The sequence below is a fragment of the Doryrhamphus excisus genome, chromosome 20 (genome assembly GCF_030265055.1).
Source record: "Doryrhamphus excisus isolate RoL2022-K1 chromosome 20, RoL_Dexc_1.0, whole genome shotgun sequence".
Taxonomy (NCBI): domain Eukaryota; kingdom Metazoa; phylum Chordata; class Actinopteri; order Syngnathiformes; family Syngnathidae; genus Doryrhamphus; species Doryrhamphus excisus.
In genome coordinates this window covers 11,070,944-11,085,885 of record NC_080485.1, presented here as the reverse complement: position 1 = coordinate 11,085,885, position 14,942 = coordinate 11,070,944, and the positions used below count along the sequence as shown (strand labels likewise).

Below are 14,942 nucleotides of genomic sequence, written 5' to 3'. Positions count from 1 at the left end.
CCATCAGCCATGCAACTTAGCAAGTATTTTCTTGTTCATAGTTGCAACTTTTATATACCAATTCTTTATTGAACATGTTCATACTGCATATAATAACCATGCATGTTTATATTTGATCATTCTTTTGTGTGCTAATATGTTTAGTTCCCATACTTATTACTATATAGTTATATCAGGTGTAAATTGCTATGCACTATATGCAACTGCTACCACTAATTATGTACTATATTATATTTATACCAACTGTTGTTTGTTTCTTGGCAGAATGAAACAAAAGTACTACTACATAGGACCACAGCTGTGGACTACAGCAGAGTCTTACAATTCAGGTACATGTACGTGCACACAAAACAACAAATAAACTTATTAGTATTACTGTACCATATTCTATACTATTATAAATAATAATAATTTAACATATCTTTTACACTGTTTACTTGTTTTTACTCAATTTTTCTATAAAGTGTTTTTGAGTATTTTGAAAAGCGCTATACAAATAGAATGTATTATTATTATTATTATTGGTTGATACCAAACACAACTAATGTATAAGTGTTCTTTTTTAAAATAATAATACACAGGCTGTAAACCGTAAAAACATATACACCGTTACTCACCATGCATGTCCTCCATAGTTAGGCTAGTGGTTAACTTCTTTTTACGCTTGTGAATGACCGGGTTTTAGGTCATGAGATGCGCGAGGCTCATCTCTGACACAAAGTCACGTCTGTTTTCTGCTTTCTGCATCCGTCGTTAGTGTGCTTCGACGGTGCTTTGTTGTTTTGACGCATTCATATAAAGTTTTTGTTACACTTGTTTGACAGTTGATAGACGATGGCGGCAGTTTTACCTTGGAACTGATTATTTTTAATTCCATAAAAATGGCATCCTGCTAGTCATTGTGTTGTTGCATCATTGGGTTTCAATGTGTAGGAAATAACACCACTTAAAACTCTGTTCGCCTTTTCATTGTAGTCACAAGCAGTTCCAAACTCCAAAAGCACGACTGATCACAGATTAAAAGTCAATGATCGCCTTAATCCTCTTAACCTTTTTATAGTATTTACGTTGAAACAATCTCTTAGGATTGATCTCTTTAGCACCTTTTTGATGTTTTCAAGTGTGAGCAAGTTAGATGATTAACCTCCCCCTTATTAGTGCTGACACTTGTTGTGTTCTTAACCGCCCCCAGAACAGTTACCAGGATCATTTTCCAGGGGGGATCAATCTGTGGACAAATACTCAAACAGTATTCAAGCAACTAATTGTGATGTTGCAGCGCCCCCTGTCGATGACCGTGGATGTTTAAACGCTCCAGATGTGACATATTACTTTTGCTTCTTTGGAAATAAGTCAGCCTTTTAAAAGAAAACATATTGTTGATGGTGAAACATCATATGATAAAAATATGTTATCGGTCCAACACAAGACAAGATAAATGTAGGTAAATAACTGTAAACATTGTATGTACTGTACTGTATGTAAGTAGTACTGGACAGTATGTGTGTTTGAGTAATGTGGTTGAGTAATTAATACAGAACCTACACTGCCACCCTGTGGATCACATGCGTATAGCTAAAATCCACTATGCTATGGTATTATTATTATTATGGATAACTCTATATTGCACCGGGGAAGGAAAGGGATGAGCCAAAACCTCTCAAAATATTTTTTTGAAGCCCTTGTTTCATGTGTTTTGCTTAAAATTTCATACAGAAACACACCCACTTATGAAATATCCAGAAAACCTGTACCATCAAGTTGTATCCACATCACTATCATTGGCATATATACTGTATTTACAATATACTATAAACCTTGCATGGTTTAGGTCAACGTGTGTTGTTTTTGTATCCCTGCGCTGTCCAAATATTTGGTTTATATTTTTTGTATACTCCATGCAACGGAATTGTCCCTCACCCCCCCATGGTGGCAAAGAAGGGTCATTCATCCAAAAAGCCTCTTGAGTATATAAACACTTAATGAGTCCAAACTCAGAGTGGCAGCCTCCCATTCATCATCAACCAGAGTAAACAGCACAACGTGTTTTGCTCTTTCCCGTAGCACAATATCACATTACACCACTGCCGCAGCAGGGACACTCCGTTATTAAGTTTAGCATTTAGCATGTCTTAACTCTACCAGATGGGATTTACTTTGCAATCATTAGTACGTTTTTGTCCACAGAAGGTGAAAATAGAACATGAAGTATGATCAATAAAAAGGCCATAATTTCAGAATATTGTATCTTTAAATGTTTTGACTGCGAAGTCAGTGACCCACAGATAATAATAGGTACTAGTAATAGTAGTAATAGTTATGGGAATAGAAAAATAATCTGTTACAGGGTCAAACTGTCACCATTATATAATGTTTATTAATATGTGTGTTAAAAAAAGGACAACCACAGGTGGTATTAAGATATAAACATGCTTTGTCATAGCTTTATTGGCGAAGGTGTGAAACAAATTTGTTTCCTCGTGCATATGATGTTTAACATTTGTTATCACGCAAGTGTAAAAAGAAGTTCACCCCTGGAGGCTTTCTGTGTATACAGTGGAACATGCTTAGGTCACCAACGTGTCTGTAAGTCGAACAACTCAAGTCCCAGCCCACCATGTTGTCAGTGCATACATAGTTAACTGCTTTTCTCGACATAAAATGTATATTAATATTTATATTAACCTCTTCACTATCACCAATCAGACTGCCACAACATACTGCTGTCTACACAGCATTAACATGTACACGCAGTGACTTCCTGCTCAGTGCAAAATAAGCAACCTGAAAAAACATGGCATTAACCTCGATTCTACAGATTCTATTTTATTATTTTAGATTGTTAGCCACGGAAAGACAGATTTGTGCATATACCTAAGCATTATTATCACAGTCAAAACATGAATAGAAATTACTGCTGGTGCTCGGTTAGATACGTGTGTAAAATATCGTAATGTCGGTGGAATGACGATGAAGCAGCATTAATTAGCTATTCACTAGCATTGACAAAACAGCACTGGATGCAGTAAGACACAGCACACTTGAGCAATACTTGGCAACTCTTCTCTAAGTAGCAGGGATACGCCACTGCCCCCTGCAGACCAACCCCTGAATCACAGCTCTACCATACACAATAATTATATATCGCATGAAAACAATGAATAAAAACATGCCATCTTCTGGGATAAATGTTGCATAAAAAGCCAAAGAAAAAGCCCAACTCACTCATGTAGGGTTGCGGGGGTATGCTGGAACCTATGCCAGCTGACTTCAGACGAGAGGCAGGGTCTGGTCGCCAGCCAATCCTAGATGCAGACTTTTTTTTGTACAATTTCAGAATTTTTTTTCTTGCAATTTTGGTTAATTCTGACAATTGGTAAGTGAAACATTGAAGTGAAATACTTCAAATGTTCCTACAAATACTTTTATGTATCTGTTAGAGGCCCAGTCACACCACATTGAAGTCCTACAGAGACCCAATTTGTCTGTAATTCAAAACACACTGTGCTACTCCCTCATAGCAAAGGACCCCCCCACAACCACCCCGTGAACCAGAAAACATTCATCAGTCCTGACTCCCTGACCTTTCTCCAGCCTGAGCACCCCTTTAGACCCCACCTCCAGCCAATCAGAATCCAAGCAGACAGCGTCTCTCTGTCTGTAACTTTTGTACACGTATGAAAGCCTGCTTTCCCTTCACCCCCCCCCCCCCCAAAACATGCCCCCCCTCACCTTTTAAAACCAACAGTGGCTCTGCCCTGCACACACTAATGACCCCCAACACACACACACACACACACCCCTCCCGCCCTATCACAACACTCCACATCCAGGTGATAAATGAGGTCGCCCCAGTGTGTGGTATCGGGTCAGAGGTCACCCTAACAGTTCTTGTGGGGTTTGAGGGCAACTTAAAGTCAGTGGGGCCTGGGGGTTACCAGCTTGGTCGCATCTTATTCCTTGCATCACTAGGGTCATCCAACAGGGGGAGACAGAGACTCACATTATACTCTACGCTGCCAAGACTATCACATTCACCACACAGAAGGAAAATGTGATTTCATTATTAATCAAAGAACACATGTAAAATATGTTTTCCTGATTAACTATGTGAAAAATTTATGATTAATTAATTAATTATGATTTAAAATTTTCATTTTTATTTTTAATGTAATGAAAATTACTGGAAAAAGTGTGGAGAAGTTTTCCATAACAATATTTGTATTTCACGGATAATCCTAAAAATACTGTGTTTTTTTAATTAATATAATTTTAATGCAATATTTTTGATTAAAAAAACTAATTGTTAGCTACAAAAAAGACAACATATCCTATAGCTAATCTTCTTCTGCCCGCAAACCACAGAAGTTGCTGACTACAACAGCGCCTCTGCTGGTCTCAGCTGAGTAGTGCACTCCATTTAGCCTCAGTTGCTTCAAGACATGATAACCAATGAGCCAATCACAGGGCACGTATAGACAAACAACCATTCACACTCACATTCATACCTATGGACAATTTGGAGTCGCCAATTAACCTAGCATGTTTTTGGAATGTGGGAGGAATCCGGAGTTGATGCACGGGAAGAACATGCAAACTCCACACATGTTGCTGGGGCACCCCTGATGAATGAAGACCCTAGTCTGCGTTGTAATGGCTTTTTCAACAATGCAGATCACAATGCCTAATGCAGTTCTTCAAGTTCTCAGTTCAAGTTCTGCAGTTCTCCTGCGTGTTCCCCTAATATAAATCTAATTTAGAACATTTGGGGATGGATGGCAAGGGAAGTTTACAAAAAAAGTCCCAGACAGTGGAAATCCCTCCACGAAGTCACCTTTGCCAGTTGAGCTATAGTCTTGAACGTTTGATCAGTTGATGACCAGCCTATTTCAGTTTAATGGTTGTCTGCAATTACTGAAACTTTTATTGTCTCACTCCCCTTTCATCTTTTTGCATTTTGAATCTCAACTTAGAACCTTTTCAGGATCCAACAGTGCAACGTTTCTCAACTGGTCTTAAAATCTTAAGTATATTTTGAGTACCGGTATATTTAAGTAAAAGAGAAGATATGAAGAACTGGTAGACATCAAAGTCTCTCACACTGAACAAACGCTCACAAGTTAAATCCTTTTGACGTCTGCAGGAAATGGATCTCAGTCCATGTCCTCTCAAGTGATATAGCAACATGATTGTGTGTGTGTGTGTGTTTGGGTTGAAGGTCAGCACTAAGGTCATCAGTGTTTAGTCTGTGATATACATATATATTTTTGCCAGAGTGGCGACTCCGGTTTTGTGTTGGCATTGGTTAAGATTTATCGCGGCTACTTCTAAAGTACAACTTTATTTTAACTACGTGTATACATAAACTGTATATGCGGCGTAGTGAATGAAGTGATAACACCCTAAACACAATTGTAAGCATACTTTAGATATAGTATTTGAAATTCAGCACTACAAAAACAGAACACAACGAACCACACGCATGCATGCTATTTCAAGCTTATATCCAAACACCAGCAGCAGAACCAGTCCAGTAATGGTTCTGCTGTGGGAGCCAGACTACATCTCTGTCGCCAAGTCCAGACTCCAGGCCCCCCCCCCCCCCGTGTGCGTGTGATGGCAATTTTCTAAAGAATCCACACCACTTCTTTTAAGAAACACCACTGACCACCGTGCAACACACACAGAGCTGTCACTTGCAATTAGAGCCCATGCAAGAGTATGATGTACAGTCGTGTCAGATGGCTAACAAGGATGAGGAGGAGGGCAAATGGTCCCTCTTTTTTTTTGTTTATTGCATTTGTTTGTACTCTCACTCAAACAGCCCAGAGAGTCGGGCTCAAGATGTTGTTAAATGAATTTGGATAGATCCGTCCATGGATTCGCTTCTGTCCAGTTCATTACTTTGGTACCACATCTTCTGCTACCATCAGTTATTTGTGTTGGCGGAGCATGTTTTGCAATAAAACTATCTTAGGTGGTTGGAAGCATGTTTGGTAATCTATGATTAGGTTAGTTAGCATGTTGAACAACACATCTGTATGTAACACTGCTATTGCTATGCTATTCTACCTTTGATTAATCAGTCCATTGGTTGTTTCTGGACTATTGTTGTAAGGTCTTCTCCATCTTGGTTGCTGGCGGAAGAAGGCGATATCACATTAAACATGTTCTGTGTTTTTTTGTTGTTGTTTTTAACAGACTATATCATGTTTAGTTGTTAATCCAATTCTTAGATATCATCTGTGGATGGTAGGATGGTGGTTAGCATATCTGTCTCACGGTCAAGATATCCGAGTTTGAATCTGTGTAGGAACATCTCAATGTTGAGTTGACTTGTTCTAACTGTGCGTGAGTCTTAGCAGGTACTCGGCTTCCTGTCCTTGCTAAATACAAGGATGAAGAGTCTTGAACCAGTCATGATGTGCTATATATATCACTATATTGACACTTACTATGGTACACATTATGTAATAATATGTTATGTCATATCACCTTGTACTTCGGTACGTGACAAAAAATAAAAAAAATAAAAAACTATATTAGGAAAGCAGGAAGTGAACAAATGTAACAGTTACTGATTGTAAAAGTACCAGATGGAGGGGTAGGATTTAGTAAGCTTTGCTTCTTCCTACTCCTTTTGGACATGTGGAACTGTGAACTGATTATGTGATGCATTCAATTGTAATCTGATGCATGTTCAAATGAAATAAAACCATTACCATTACATTGCAAGACCATGTTAGGTTAATTGGAAACTCTGAATTGTCCAAAGGTGTGATCCTGTGATGGACTTGTGACCAGTCCAGGGTGAACTCCTCCTGTCAGCTGGGATAGGCTCCAACTTAATACCAACTCTAATGAAGGTAAGCACTATCCTAGTGTCATTCAATCATCACACTGGTGCATGTAAAGTATAAATTTATCATAGACATGCAGAATTAAATACTGCGTGTCTACGACCCGTTACACTTTCACCTTTTCGTCAACGGCGACAACGTTCTGTTTGGGCTTGACCGGCCAATCATTGCCAGTCCGGCTTTCTCTTTTATTTGTTTTCCTTTAATACATTCTAAAGGCCCACAGTGCGTGTATCGTGCAGGGTGCACATGAGAAGTTCCAAACATTTGCAATTGCTCATGACAGATCTGACATAAACAGCCTCTCATCTCTGTCTAAAGCTGGCTGTAAACAAATCCACTGGTGATCAACCAAGCTGACTTAATCTCCCTGTTAGATTTCCAAACAAACCCCAGCCCTAGCACACACAGACCTGCATGAGAACACACACACACACACACACACACACACACACGCATACACACATTGTAATTCACACAAATGCCTCACAGATCTCACACAACCGTCAGCAGAGGTTTCCGAGATGAGATGTTCGGCATCAACTATCAAAGCCAACAAGAGGGGAAACAGTCTTTAAAAAAAAAAAAAACAGGGAATCTACAGTATGTGTGTGCCAATGGACCCCCCCGCCCCCCACTTCTTTAAACCATCCCCTTTGTTGGCGAGTTGCTCCAGGAGAGCGTGTTGATGGAGCCACATCGATGTTCAGATTAGAGCACGCATCCGTGATCAAGTGCTCAAACACTAGATAAGAGTGGCAGAAAACACCCTTTAATCCTGAACACCCCACCCTTCACCCTCCCACCGCTGACACCTGCCCTCAGGCCGAAGACACACACAGCCGTTAAAGAGCAGCACCAAGCACCGCGTTTGAATCTCGGATGGGTAGGCTCATGTCACATTGGAAATATCAAACCGACAACTAGACTGGATGTGGTTGAAGCGCAGACCGTGATTCTTTATCCGTATGATAGCATGCGGCAGGCGGGCTGGAGGGACCGTACCATCCTTTAATCCGGGGTGGGAGGAATTCTCTCCCAAAACAGCATTAAGAGAATTGATTGTAAAATTGTAATCTATTTTATATAAAATAGATTTTAAATAGGGCGGCACGGTGGTCTAGTGGTTAGCGCGCAGACCTCACAGCTAGGAGACCAGGGTTCAATTCCACTCTCGGCCATCTCTGTGTGGAGTTTGCATGTTCTCCCCGTGCATGCGTGGGTTTTCTCCGGGTACTCCGGTTTCCTCCCACATTCCAAAAACATGCTAGGTTAATTGGCGACTCCAAATTGTCCATAGGTATGAATGTGAGTGTGAATGGTTGTTTGTCTATATGTGCCCTGTGATTGGCTGGCGACCAGTCCAGGGTGTACCCCGCCTCTCGCCCGAAGACAGCTGGGATAGGCTCCAGCACCCCCGCGACCCTTGTGAGGAAAAAGCGGTAGAAAATGAATGAATGAATAGATTTTAAATAAAATGACAGCCTCTCCCAGTTAGCTTCCCTATCGGAACAAAAGATAACCATCCATTCACAAGTTTGTCTGCGGCTCTCGTTTTTCATTTTCACCCTCACTTTTGCACCGGTGTGCCACAAAACTGTTGAAATTGGCTGTTAGAATCCCTTTAGCTTTAGCAGCCTGTCAGCCCGAGGTAGATGTGTGAAAAGGTAATATTGTACAAGCTAAGCTCTCATTGTCCCTTTACAACCTTACAACTCCCAACCCCTTTTCCTTTTATTTTCTTTTTTTAACTCCTCATCCGATGATGACTTTGTCCTTGTCCACGCCGTCCAATGACGACCAAACTGCGACAGTTTCATCACACAGAGAAAGACAATTCCTGCTAGTAGTTTTACTGATAGCGTTCCAGTCATGCGCTTTGCCCAAAGGGATAGAATGACAGACTATTAAATGGGAGGAAAAATGAAATCATACAATTTTACGTCCCTCTGGCATTTCTTAATTTGTGTCAATCATCTGTTGATTAAACTGAAGCACTCTCTTACTTTACGTACATCCTTTTTTCGCTCTCAATTTCCATTTTGCATTACATTTTTTTGCCTTTGGTCAGACAATGAAAGTAGACCAAAGCATACTTTTTCTTCCCATCTATGTATGTAGACGCCCCGTCATCCCGATCATAGCAGACCTAAAAGAGCTTCTTTGTGGTTGAAGATCTCACCGTCAGATGGCTTTTTCATACATGAAAGAGTAATTACTCACTTTAAGTCAACTTATTATGCTAATTTTTGCCGCTTTGTATTGAGTTGTGGAGCAGCAACACACGATAACTCAAGACAGCTTTCTAGATCTTTCAGATTCTGCACCTCTTCCTGAAATGTTTCCATAGACTTCCTGCTTTCGACCCAAATGGTCTGTTTAATTTACTCCACCCCAAGCCCTCCTTTAGGCACACCCTTTCCGCTGTAATTTGTCACACTCCCAAGCGCTCCAGAGGACTTCTGGATACATAGGTCCGCGTTTACTGAGTGCAGGCAATTTGTAGCCCACGTAAAGAAGTCTGGATTGCATTGATGTCAGCACCTCTCTGTGTTAGAAAGCACTCTTCCAAATGTGCAAAACTCATCATTTAACACAAGGAAAACAACATTTATAGGTCAGTGGTACAGTCGGCAAAGATATCAGAGAGGTCAACAATCCTAAGTTGGACAGAAAATTTGGGGAAAAATCCATACACCCCAATATCCGACCAGAATAGTCTGTCTCCTGGATCTGCTTCTGTAGCCAAATGAAATGGAACCAACCCCTCCATCTGATACTTTGTACCATTTGATCACTTCCTGCTTTCCTAATATAGTTTAAGTTTTGTTTTTTTTTTGTATTTTATTTTTGACACTTACCGAAGTACGAGGTGATATGACCATACAATGACATAATGGGTACCATAGTGTCAATATCAATTCAACCAATTCCGGTGTGAAATAATGCATTTTGTAGAATGTTTAACAGCACAAGTCAATTCTGAGTCCTATTGACTCGATATACTCGGTTGTGCTGACATGTCATTACATGTCAGACACGACCCCCCCCCCCACCCCTGATATCACCACAACTGTTAATTCTAGTGTGGAGATTAAAAACACCTGTTGATAAACAAGACAATTATACCCCTCGGGCCCTTGGGGAGTGCGGCGTTTTAATCATACACGCGTCCTCCCGTGTCACGAGGCAACCCGATATATCCCCCGCAGAGTTCTCGCTGATTAACTCGATACTCTCGACTGTTTAAAATTCACTCGACAACTGAGGACAAGCCCATCTCCTGTGAGGAGCGCGCGCATAAAACAAAAAGGCGGCGCTTGGCGTCAGCACAATTAAAGCTCCCTAAATAAAATGCCTGCTCCGCAATGCTTTAGCAACATTTTAATTAGACAAACCGCTTGAAGTGCAGGCTCCTTTTTAGTAAAATAAACAGCCCTGTTTGCCAAGAAAGAGCTCCCACTGGGGGTGTGGGGTGGGTGGGGGGGGCTTCTAAGTGAGGCTGCTTGGGGCAGGAAATGGAGAGACCCGAGGAGATAATGGGTGTTTGCTTCTTTGAAAGAGATACTGTTGGAACACTTCCTTCGAGCAACTCAAGTACTGTTCCTTTGCCTTGTCTCCTCTTACATACATACTATGGTCACCTTTTACATCCTTTACTGTTATTGCAAACGATATCATGCAACAAATTTCCCTCACCCGTTCTTGTTTGTGATGCCCAATTTTCCTGTTATTTTTTTTCAAATGGTTTTATTTCAATTGAACATGCATCAGATTACAATTGAATGCATCACATAATCAGTTCACAGTTCCACATGTCCAAAAGGAGTAGGAGGAAGCAAAGCTTATTAAATCATACCCCTCCATCTGATACTCTGTACCATTTGTTCACTTCCTGCTTTCCTAATATAGTTTTAGTTTTTAGTATAAAAAGTTTTTTTTTAAATTTTATTTTATTTTTGACACTTCCTGTTTTCCTAATATAGTTTTAGTTTTTAGTATAAAAAGTTTTTTTAATTTTTTTTTTATTTTATTTTTGACACGTACCAAAGTACGAGGTGATATGACCATCCAATGACATAATGTGTACCATAGTAAGTGTCAATATAGTGATATATATATATAGCACATCATGACTGGTTCAAGACTCTTCATCCTTGTATTTAGCAAACATCAACTGCTTGTATTGTTTCTTGAATTGGCTCATTGTTGTGCATTGTTTGAGGGTCTTACTCAATCCATTCCATAGTTTGATTCCACATACTGAAATGCTATGGCTTTTTAACATAGTCCTAGCATATAATTGTTTTTTTCAAATTGGTGTTACACAACCACCAATTTCAGTTCTAACTATGGCTGTGAATCAATTAAAATATTAAGTAATGATTCATCGTATTGTCCTAACTTGTAATTAATAGCAATTAATTGCAGATTGAATCTTTTTAATATAGCTATCAATGTGAGACTGTACAATAGGTTTGCGTTATGCAGATTTTGTATATTACACACAAAACAGACATTGGTAAGGTAAATTCCCTTGCAAGCCTTTACTATGTAAAATGCTATGTGTGCTTGCTCACTTCCGCCTGTGTCCCCACATACTGATACAAGCTCCCCAAATATCTGTCTCTGGCTATGCCTGCCATTTGAGACTCGACGTACTCCGCCGACAACTCAACTCACAGCGACAGAACTTTGTTCCTGTTGACACAGCTAAAGACATGTTTTTAATGCATAGTTTCTGGATTCTGCTCGCCATCATGGTGGCCAAACCCGCGCAGGGAATAATATAGAAGTGGATTTCCAATCGGCACTCCAGTCATAGCCACTCACGCTAATACAGAAAACTTCCAATATTTGCAGAGTCATGTGCTGAATCACTCTTCAGAATTTAAGTGAAAATAATGAGAAAACTTGACCAGAACCGGCCAAAGGTGGCTCTGCTGCTCTTCCATGAAAAGTTGTGTGCTGCAGTGAAATGCATGCATGCAGAAACTGTGGTTACCCTGAACTAATGTTCTGCACCATAGAGCCATGTTTGTCAAAATTGTTCCCCAGCCGTGGGGGTGGCCACTGGGGTGGCCGTACGTGACCAAGGGTGGCATAGTCAATGGGAAAGCGTTCAATTTCTACTCAATGACCAATTCTTGGAAATAATCTGTTGTGGAATGCTATAAGCTAATATCTAAATTAGTACAAAACTTCGGTGTTTGAATCCCCATCTGAATGATGTCACATGCTGCAGGTCAGTAAGCATCAGGTTTGTTTTTGTCCCAAAAGGACTTCCATCATAATTGATGTCATAGAAGACTTAAATGCACCACATTACACTTATTATCTATCTTATTTTTACACTTGTATGACAGTTAAAAGAGCCTCAATGATTAATATTAAGTTTTTATGGAGGTGATCAGAAGTCTACCAGTCCCACTGTGAATAGAACTTTTGTTTAATCCTGTTTTCCTTTAGCTTGACTTCCAATTCCTTGAATTATTTATCAGCCTAATGCTCGTCTTGATTCATTTTATTGTCTGGTTGCTTTTCTATTATTAATCATATTGGCTAATGCATTATGTTCACACTCTTGATGTATTGTTTTTGGCCACCGCCTCCACGGTGGCCTATATGAAATTAACTTTAGCTTGTTTTTTCACCGGTCGTTGCACATCCTGGGAGAGTCTAAATTATAGCAAATATGCTTTTTGACTAGGACTCTCCTACTGGAATGACTGAGTTCTCATTGTGGCCTCTGGAGGGCAGTCTAACCCTCCATTTGGATGCGTTTAGTTGCCCTCTGAGAGATGGAGAAAGGTACTTTGGCCTCCTTTATGTGTTATGTGACCATTCCTCGTAAATTTGGATAATCGACAAGGGTTAGTTAATGAGTCAGCAACATAAAACTAAATAAGTTTTTTGTATTTGCTGCAATCTTAATGGTGATTGGATCATTTCGAGCCTTTTTACATTTAGTTTGTAAAGAATTGAAGTCTTACGCCACTCACACAAACACTTCATCTCTCTTTGCTGTCAAAAGAAACAATAGTGTATGCAACTTTAGGTCCGTTTCCCCGTTTGAAAGTTTAAGCCCCGCAACCGATCTGCTCCTTGGTATTTATTTAAAACCGGTGTCATTGTTGAGTTGTGTTGACTCTGTCATGGCAGAGAAAACTTTCCTCTGCTGTCTTGTCAGCGCTCAGCGTATCTTCTGCTGCTGCTGCTGCTGCTGCTGCTACTATTTACGGCAACATAGCATCAACCGCGGCGGCGGCCAGATAAACTCTTTTGATGGAACGCAATCTCTGATCTCCTCCCCATGCCTCTTTGGATGGGAATAGGTTTAGACATGGCAATCAAGACCTATTCACGTGAAGGCCACTGACTGATTCTTAGATTATCTCTAAATGTTTATCGGCATCATTCTTTTAAAGGGCTTTATTTTCCAATGTGGACGAAATCAGCTGTTGTTTCGACTTTTCTCAGTCATTTCCGGTGATGGGGGAATTAAGACTAAGTTGGAATGCACGGACTTCCCAGTTATTATTCCTGGGCCCTTATTCGGCCTTCTGAAGTGTCATAGGATATTCACTTGTGTCTGTTTTTTATGTCTGTAATCACTTTTGACTTTTTCACTTTTTTGATGCTATTAAATTGACGGAAGTTTTTGGGGGATCGACCAAAAACAATAGCCCACGCTCTGATATTATCCACTGAGTGACTGCACGGATGGCAGGAAAAGAGGCGGGTCATACAGCAGGCACCCAAACATCACCTCAGCATCATCCCGTGACAGATATTGTTTTTCGATAGCTCGCTGTGGCGATGGCGAGAGAGAGAAGATGGGGTGTGCGATATTTCGTCAGTCCAAACAGAGTCATAAAGTGCCGCATGGTTAAGCCTGATGAATTAATAACAGGGAGGCAGATGGGTCCCAGGGGCATTGTGGGAGCGCAGCAGCATGGAGAACAGAGTGCGCACACACACACACACACACACATATAAAGAAAAAAGTCAAGCACACTAATGCATTTCCTTAAAGTGAGACAAACAGTAAGACAAAGAGACTCATCTCAATCTTGTCGTTTTTAACGTTTTACTTACGTGTGCAGCTCATCAGCACGGCCAACGAATGACGCAGAGGTCAAAACCTCGATGAACGCCCTTTCTAGGTTGCATTTTTGTTTTCCACGCCAACTGTTTTGCTTTTTTGTGTCAGCATTTCATCCAGCATACTCACTAATCACCGTTTGGTTTGTAGTACCAGGCATGTATACCTCTTTATATTCCTCATATAGCGGGGTTCTCGGGTTTAATGATTCTACGGCCGACTCGCTTTAATTGCTAAGCTCAATTACAGACGCAGGGGATAGTGATTTATTGTCGGGACGCGCCACTTTTTTATCATTTGAATCGCAAATTGGAGACCCAATTAAGTGCTTATTTTCCTCGTTAGACCACCCTGGCCTGAACCAGTAGCTGCAGTTACGTTACTGACACAACGGCCACTGGAAGAATCAAGAAGATTCCATAAATCCAGGATGCTCAAATTCTCATTTTGGAGTTATAAACAATTTCTCCCGAGAGTAGAAATAAAAATAATCTGTTCTGACGAATTGTCCACTTCAGGGGGCATCGGACACAACTGCAGTGGATGTGTACTGCATGCGGCACTACCTTGACTAAGGTCGTAATTGAGCAGCTTCCCAAAGTTGTGTGATTGCAGATGTGATGACATGCCGCAGCGAGACGCCGGTGGTAATTTACGCTGGGCAGACGGGTCAAGGTTACCATGCAATCTTCTCTTGCGGAGGAGAGAGAGAGAGCAGCAGGGGTGAGTACATGGTGTCTCTCTTTGACTCTCCCACTCCACAGTGTTGAGATTACAATTTGAAGCCTTTTATCGCTATCACGTGGATTTGCCAAAACGTGTATCATTTCTATTTTAATGCCCTGTAAAGGAATGTCATAACGAAATTCCGAAACTTTTGATGCTGATGCCATCATGTTCTCTAACCGTTTCCCCTACTGCGCGACCGCCATCTTCTCCCTTTCCCTCCGGTCTTGAACCCCGGCAATGACAAATGA

At 40.7% G+C, this 14,942-nt stretch overlaps 1 protein-coding gene across 8 annotated transcripts in view; it reads left to right on the top strand.

Annotated features, from left to right (window-relative positions):
- The window catches only part of LOC131108007 (uncharacterized), a 122,506-nt gene that overhangs the window by 23,832 nt on the left and 83,732 nt on the right, over positions 1 to 14,942 (top strand). For 2 of the 8 annotated variants that reach the window (XR_009120376.1, XR_009120375.1), the window contains 2 exons: positions 265 to 329; positions 6,776 to 6,866. The exons of 3 other annotated variants lie outside the window; for them this stretch is intronic. The gene's annotated coding sequence lies outside the window, so the exon portion shown is untranslated. Of the gene's footprint in view, positions 1 to 264; positions 330 to 1,192; positions 1,680 to 6,775; positions 6,867 to 14,580; positions 14,636 to 14,942 lie in introns of those variants that run through there. 3 more of the 8 variants (XR_009120378.1, XR_009120374.1, XR_009120379.1) reach the window with 3 other exon arrangements.